Raw genomic sequence first — 7,064 nt, forward strand, 5'->3', positions numbered from 1 at the left:
TTCCTCACACAGCTTAATTACTTCTTTCCAATAACTGATATCTTCGATGTTTATCTAAAATGTAAATATATCGTAATTTTTTTTTCCTCAACTGAAAGTAAATGTCGAATAAAGTACTATACGAGATTGAGGTTAGGTTTCCTGTCAGTCAGACAATTGTAATATAAGACGAGTTACCTTGTATCTTGACATCAATTTTACTCGTTTTATCTATGTTACTTTTGCTTATTATTAATATGTACTATTCTTTTAGCATGCAATCTCTTCCTAAAATGTTATGCCAGCGCTACTTTAAGAAACATGAATAACTGTGCTGATTATTTTTTACAGGAAATCTTCAAACAAAATCATGCAAAAAATACCAATAGAAGAAAAAGCATACTGTATCCGAATCACCAACAAGTTTATCACAAAATAAAAGAGAAAACGAAGATGTACAAAAGAGATGTCTCCTAATCGAAAAACAGCTGAACAGGTAAAAAGAGCAAGAGCAAGAAGGACGACATCAATGCAACTACTAGCGCCACCAACAACAGCAAGAAGCGGATGAAGGAGGAATAAAATAAGAAGAAAAAGGAATTATTTGTAAATATAGCAATGCCAGACTATTCAAGAGTACCGTTAAAATTCGCTGACATCGAGGATTCTATTGAACGGCTAACAGTTGAATCGCAGGCAAACTGTGACGTCTAAATTGAGGGAAGTCTAGAGAAAAACTTTCGAGAAATAGTACGATTAAATAGATTTCCGTAGAGTGGAACCCAACAGGTTCTTTTTTATGTTAGTGTACAACCAAATAGGGCAAATACCTAATTTTAATCCAAAATACATAGGTTCTTATATATGCTAAATTACGACAAAGCAGGAAAGATCTTTAATTCTATAGATTCTTTTGTGCGTTAATTTCAGTTGAACTTCAATTTCCTCTGTGTTCGCAACCATAGACGACATATATAGCGACACGATACCATTCGCGCGATGATACGAACAGCTTATTCGCGACACAATACCGTTTGTATATTGTTACGGAAGGTGTTATCCCCGACACAATATTCGTACGACAACGTCGTTAAGATGTCCCGGGACTCTGTTTTTTTGTAATTATAATTTTTGTTATAATTAGCAAATGCACAAGATATCTCGTCCATGACGTAGTATGACTATGAACGATATTGTATCATAATCGCGAAATGAGTGAGCTGTAGTATCGTATCAACAATATCGTATTGTAATATATCTTCTCCATGGTTAAAAGTAAATTAACACTACGCTCGATCAAATGACCGTGTTCAAAATCTAATTCAAAATTGTACATTCAATGTTATTTACTTCGTTCATGTAACGATTGCAATCATTCTTATATCAACGGAAGGTGACAAATTAATTAATCCGATAACACAAGAATTTACTTAAAGTGAGATGAACAAATAAATAACAACGAATGTAAAACTTTAGATTATACATTGAAGCCGGTTATTTGAACAGGTCTTTTTAAAAAGATTGAAAAGGGACAAAAACTTATAAATCAATATTGTTCAAAATTATCGGAGTTTAGTTCGTTTTTAAATCCGTATTTTAATGCGCGCAAATTATATCAGAGACGAAAGAGAGATTATTATACTTTTTATAAGAAGACATTTATATTTTAAGGAATGTAACAGTTACGGCGATATTAAAAATATTAGAATTAATAAAATTCAATAATGCAAAGCGAAATAAATGCATAATTATAACGAGAATTATTAAGAGCATTTAATCATTTAATACTAAACCTTCCGACACTTCGTGTATACCTATTCCTACCGTGTGCGGTCAAGATGACCTGTGATTAAAAAATTAATAGTACAAACTACATGTCTATAAAATGATGAACATTCATAAAATTTCGTCCAAATTTACTTTTGTTTAATTTCAGATATAGACTTAAACAGAATTACTCTTTTATTTATATAGAGATATATCTTATTCAACTTCGCTGCATTTTTTACAAATTATCTTACTATCAGATATACATTTCCGCATAAATATTTTCCGCGACTTAAACGAATTTTCGTAATATCGTAACCTTAACAGTTTTTCACTTGACAAGATTTTCGTAGCAATAAATCTGAACTTCTGATTCTTTAAGTAAAAATAACGTATGCATCAGGTTTATAACAATTTTGTGAATTCTCTGTAAATTGGCCCATACTGTAGATACCGTTGCAAATTTATTGGTTCGCAAACTTTGGCTTCTTTCACTCTTCTTATCAAATCGTATAAACCTCATAATTTCAGCAAAGTAATTCCTGCCCATTGTTTTCGAAAAAATGCAGGTCTCTAAATTTTATTCCACAAATACGAGACGTCTAATTTTTTGCCTGATATACAATGCGGGCATGAAGCAGAACAATAAATGCATCTAGTTCAGTTGCATCTAGCTCCCTCTTAGTCTCCAATAATCTAAATGCTACTTCTTCCGTACATTTTATTATATGATCCCTTATACGGTGATCAATGACAAGATAAAATGCCGCCTTTACTTGTCCTTTCATTATGTGCTTTTTAGCATTTATGACAAGATTACAGGTGTAACAGCAGTTATTATCTGTTATTACTGATTTTTTTCATCACCTGACCTTGAGATAGCCTTTTCTTTGTACTGATTGTATTTATTTTAAAAATAAGTTACATATTTTGTTACTTATTCTGCTCACGATAGGCAAGAAGGAGTGCAAATGTTTCTCAGGAAATAAATGAGCAATCTAAAATTAAATACCGCAAAATATATTGTGTACATATTTTAGGAAAAGTCAGTAGTTATAACGCGTTATGGTAAAGCATAAATATGGTTAAATTTGTGCAGAAGTTCCGAAAGCGGACAATTTAACCGCGCCGGTAGGTTTAATGTTAATAATAACGTAATACTTCCATTTTTTCTATTCTCCGTTAGAAGTATATATAGAGGCAATGCTAATGACTAAGATCGACGATAAATTAATGACAAAAGTTAAACATGAAGTGTAAACAAATAAAAATTTTTATACTGAAATCAGTTTATTTTCAAATTATGCTTGAGAATTTATAAATGTCTCAATAAACTATTCCGAATTTTAAAAACTCGTCACATTTTGATCATTAGCTGCTGATACAATAAATGTCGACCTACTTGGAATGCGTGGGACCAATTCTTTCCACCCTTCGCATCGATCTTCGAACGAGTTTTTGCCCTTCCCATTACATGATAGCATGGTACCTCGCGGATGTACGTCGACTTTGTTAATTTTCCACTGGCTCATTCTTGGTTCAATATGATTGATAAATACATGTGAATGAATTGGCGGATGTATCTCTCTAAGAGGGAGGAAGACGAACCTCTAGGTTCCGTACATATCATGTTGGTATTGGCCCTGAAGTGGTGGGGATGTCCAATTAATGATTCGCAGGCAATAACATAACAAAGTACTCAGAGTTTGAGAAAAGGAAAAAGAATGCTAATTCCAAAAAATTCAGTGCCGTTAGGTTGTCCTTGTCCATAAATAATTGTCGTTTTCTAAAATTATTTTTAAAGACTGGGAAGTTTTACAAACGTACTGTTGCACTGCAACACATGCGTTTCGTCTGCAGCAAAGCGATATTCTGAACACAATATGCGTTTGAATAAACAATAATATTTGCTGTCAGAGTTGTTATCACATTAAAATAAACCATACAGTAGGCTAAAGTACCCAACTTTAAATACGTCAAACTTTTGAACCGATGGATCTCTAAGTTAAAAACATTTATGTATTGTCGCTATTCGCTATTCGTATGAGTACTGAGAAAATACCGGACGTTAATATGCTAATTTGCTAATGTGTAACATCGACTAACACAAAACACAGGTATGCAGAATAAGAACACCTTGTACATACCAACTTTGGAAATTCTTTACGAATGACATCGTCTTCTTTCGAAAAATGATACAGATGATGTCCATGATATGAACCGTTGTTGCATAGGCGCGAATATCCACTGACCTAACCTTATTCTGCAAATCCAGGACAAAAAAGCTTGAAACAAGCTACAAAAAATAACGCACACACAGTGAAGACGTACTACAAAAGTAACAAGAAAATTAATAAGTTTTGTGGTACTATGACATGATTAATAAGTGTTGATAATATGTTTGATTCTATTGTGCTATGTATATAACTCTTGTGCTATGTCTATTTCTGAATTTGGGCACTTCTTCTTTGACTATGGGTATCTTGAGGACGTCATGTATCGTTTCGTTGGTGACGTATCAAGGTGCATCTATTAGGGATCATAGGGTTTTCGATTGGAATCGTTGGAGAATTTCTATGTTGGAATTACTTGCTGTTCCCTATACTTGGATTCCATAGGTCCATACATTTTTAATATGGCTTTGTGTAGTGTAATTTTACTTGGCGTATTTAAGTTGGTACGTCGGCGGATGAGCCAGTAGCTTTTTTAAATTTTGCTTTGAGTTGTTTGGTTTTATCTAAGAAATGTTGTTTCCATGTCAATCTTCTGACCAGTGTCATGCCCAGATATCTGACTGACTCATCATCTGCAATAGGTATGTTGTTTATCGTCACCTGTGGGCAAGCTTGTTTTCGTAGCGTGAAATTTATGTGGCTAGACTTGTTTTCGTTGACTTTGAGGCGCCAGTTGTGGAACCACTGTTCCATAGAGTCGTGGCGCCGCTGGAGAGTAGAGGAGGCAATTGTCGAGTCTGAGTGCGGGGCTAATAAGGCTGTATCGTCAACAAATGTCGCTGTGGTTATTTATATCTGTCGAAGTTGGTAAATCTGCAATGTAGATGTCCGAGGACGCTCCCTTGGTGTATACCAGCTTCCATTGGAAATGTTAAGGTTATAGCGTCTAAGTGTTTTACCATGAATTGTATATATGTTAGGTGAGATTTCAGGATGGAGTAGTAAGTGTGTGGTAGGGTTTGCTTTTATTTGAACAATTCTTTACAACATGCAAAAGATTTCATTTTGATTAAACTATCCTTGGCAGAATAATCGATGGGTTTATATAAAAAGAATAAATATTGAATTGGTAACTTTCTCCTTTACCAAACTTGATTAAAGACATCATCTAGCAACTGTAGCATATTTACTAACTGTCTGTGAGCTGATTACTAGCGAAGACGAAGAAAAACGTTTCTCCAACGGCTCTGTGTTCGAGCACACGGCATGTTTGCTCGTTGTCAAGAGAAAGCAACAGACCAACGGTAACATAATTTAGGGAGGAATCGACAATCGGATTGGATTGGCAATAATCTCACAATCAGCAGTATTTCTGTACCATGGGAAAGATAGACGATGGTGGGGTAGCGTTTGTCTTACGACAGACAATGCTACGAAACACATTTTATTATTAAGATTTCAAAAGTATGCAATTAAAAAATATTTTAATATAAAATAGCTACTTTTTTGTAAAAGTATTGCCACCTGCAATTTTTCCCGAATTTATGTGTTTTGAAGGCTAATTGAATTGGTCAATTGCTATCTTAGGATAACCAATAGACGCGAGTGTTTACCTACTTCTTCCATCAAGTCCTTCTCATCCAATGAATTTGCAAACATTCCAATTCGCTTGGATCCCCCATTCTTATCTCGGAACTTCTAACGAATCTTGGGAATAACGAATTTTACGCACATTTACTCGTTTGTCGTCTATCGCAGATAACCGAACAAAATGGCTGGTGTCTATGAAGTTTTTGATTATATATTAAGGCTTATCCTTGAATTTTTCTTTCGTAGTGTTCAGTTTATTTATATTTATGTATTTTTCATATTATTTTACTATTTCGTTATTAGTAAATGTCACGAACTCCGTAGAAGTTTTCGTAGGTAGTTCGCTTCAGGTTTCTATAATATAAAATTGCATAGAATGGTTCGGAGAGAAAATATATACGTCTACATCGAAAGTAACAACAGTCGACATCGAGAATATCATCTGTATCACTTTCCGAAAGAACACAACCCCTTCATAACGAATGATTTTTAAAAATTGGTAAGTACAAAGTATCTGTACTGTGCATACGTGTGTTTTGTATCCGTTAATGTTCTAAATTAGCACATTAGCGACCAGTATTTTCTCGGTTAATTCTCGTTACTGGCCACCATCCTTCTTATCCTTTTTCACATTTTCTGATTGCACTCATATGAACAGAGAATAGAGACGACATATGAATGTTTCTAATATAAGAATCCAATGGTTCAAAAGTCTTGCGTTTTTAAAATTTTTTTTTTTATTGATTTGTTTTTTTTTTTTACAATTTGTCCACAAGGACATTTGGTAAAATATTATATCTTAGTGAGTAAAAAGAAAATAAAAATAAAAATATAGATCTTTCCGATTAAAATATGTTAGCAAATATTCTCCGAACTATATATATTGTTCCACTTCATTTTATTTATAAAAATGTAAGCAACGAGTTGGTAAAAGCTTCATTATAAAACCAAGAACAAAAAAATTTTAAATTTGAATTGGAGGACTCAGCTTATCACGGGCATTTCATATTTGTTGATTCTCAGTCCCTCCTTCTCTATCACTCGCATTGTCCCTTTTCACGTTCGACGCGTCTAGGATCTCAGTTTCTACATATAGAATAGTTTATGTATCTTCATTATCGCAACACTTGGATTCCTATTTTAGTACAACTACAAAATTTTTCCTGTATTATCAAAAAACGCAATAACAGTTGAGAAAGAATCGTGCCTACAGACGGATTTTAGCCAACTCTTCGATTAAAATATATTCACAGTAGCAACATTTTAGCATTTTGACGATATCCGAGGATTTACAACATACAATTACATACCCTTACTTCATTATACAACTACTACTGACTATAGATATAGTGGCCGGTAGTATTACTCGATCCGGGACCGAATATCGACCAGGCAATAATACGATAATAAAACTTTCATATTATTGACCCACTTTTATGAAACTTCCATTTAACTATTAAACGTTTAAACTTTCATCAACGTGGCCGTGATATTTTCGTAATTAAAATGACACGAACCACGATAAAATTTATTAAAATTGGCTAACTATTGTAA

Source organism: Bombus fervidus, chromosome 18 (assembly GCF_041682495.2).
Source record: "Bombus fervidus isolate BK054 chromosome 18, iyBomFerv1, whole genome shotgun sequence".
Taxonomy (NCBI): domain Eukaryota; kingdom Metazoa; phylum Arthropoda; class Insecta; order Hymenoptera; family Apidae; genus Bombus; species Bombus fervidus.